Raw genomic sequence first — 1,706 nt, 5'->3', positions numbered from 1 at the left:
TTTTTATTATCTCAATAGTAATAGTAATAACAATGATAATCATTATAATTATTATTTTAATCATAACATCAAAACTGTTGTCATTGTTACCATGAGTCCTGTTGCTGACGTTGTTAGTAATATGATCATTAAAACTTTGGTTATAAATTTAATGAAAAATTACTCACATAGATCATTTTACAATTCTAACGCTGACGTGAGAGAAAATAGAAGAAAGCTGGCCATATGATTAGTAAAAGATTATATAACTTGCATCGATTGAACCAATCAATAACCATAGTGCAGGCTTTGAACTTTGAACATATGGTATCCTTGAGAACCCAGCTGGTAATGCAAAGCAAACAACCAACTTAAAGGCAACATAAAGGAGAATAGCCAACTTTCGATTGCTTGCAGCAATAAACAAACAAAGATCGCTCGAATGGTTAAGTTCCAGCGTGCATGATATTCTACACGAGGCAAAAACTAATTTTAACTCTGTTTGCCGAGATGTGTTTAAAAGTTTATCGTTCTCTGTGAGGGAACTCTACCCTACTCCCTGTCAGATAGATGATCGATATATTTGTTAATAGTTTATTGGGGTAAATATTTAACAGATCCAAAGTTTACGTGAGTTTTGATAAACGCAACTTGACCGTAACCCCCCCTCCCCTCCCATGAAATTCGTGACTATTGCACATCATTTTGCTTGCTTTGAGGAAGAAACTATAACCCTGAATGATAAATCGAATTTTTTGTGTGAATAACTTTGCAACAGCCGAACCGTCTGTTTTATATCACAGAGGAATATGAAAGTTTAATCGAGTTAAACATTATGCTTCTTACTGTTGCGTTTATCATTAAATGATAATGATTATAATAACAATGATTATCACTATCACTGTTGTTGTTTTGCCATTCATTACATAACTATTACTACTACTACAACTGCTACTACTATTGTTATGATTATGATGACTGTTATTATTTTACTACCACAACTATTACTGCAACCATTATTTATATATATATATATATATATATATAGATATATATATATATATATGTATATATATATGAATATAATATAAATATATATATAGATATATATAAATATATATATGAATATATAAATATATATATATAAATACAAATATATATATATATATATATATAATATATATATATATATATATATATATATATACATGTAATCAGAGAAAGTCTTTGCGTTGCATTTTTAGTGTGCATGTGTATGTGTGTGTGTGTGTGTGTGTGTGTGTGTGCGTGTTTGTGTGTGTGTATGCTGTGTGTTCGTGTTTGTTTGCGTTTGTTTGCGTGTGTGTGTGTTTACATATCCATCTCTTTATCCAATCTTCTATAGCAATGATGACAATGATAATAAAATTAATGACGATATTGGTGTTAATGATATTTATCACAAACACTGAGTGCACATCAAGATATATCGACGTCGTTCCCTGCAGGTTTTAACAACAGGGAATTCTGGAAACTAATTCACATTTTCGAAATGGATAGAGGAAAAAATGATCATTTATGTCACTAGGATATTCATCGCAAATCTTACTTTTCTGCATTAACACTGACCAAATCAAGTGAAAAAAAAATCGTATATATATATTGAAATACGTAAATTGAATATATAATGATAACTGGTTACATAAATTCATATGCTACCTTTTTAGTTTCTCCATTATTTTCACTTC

Source organism: Penaeus japonicus, unplaced genomic scaffold (assembly GCF_977035675.1).
Source record: "Penaeus japonicus unplaced genomic scaffold, GWHDUDI00000001_assembly GWHDUDI00000022, whole genome shotgun sequence".
NCBI lineage: Eukaryota > Metazoa > Arthropoda > Malacostraca > Decapoda > Penaeidae > Penaeus > Penaeus japonicus.
Note: the sequence above shows the minus strand (reverse complement) of the source record.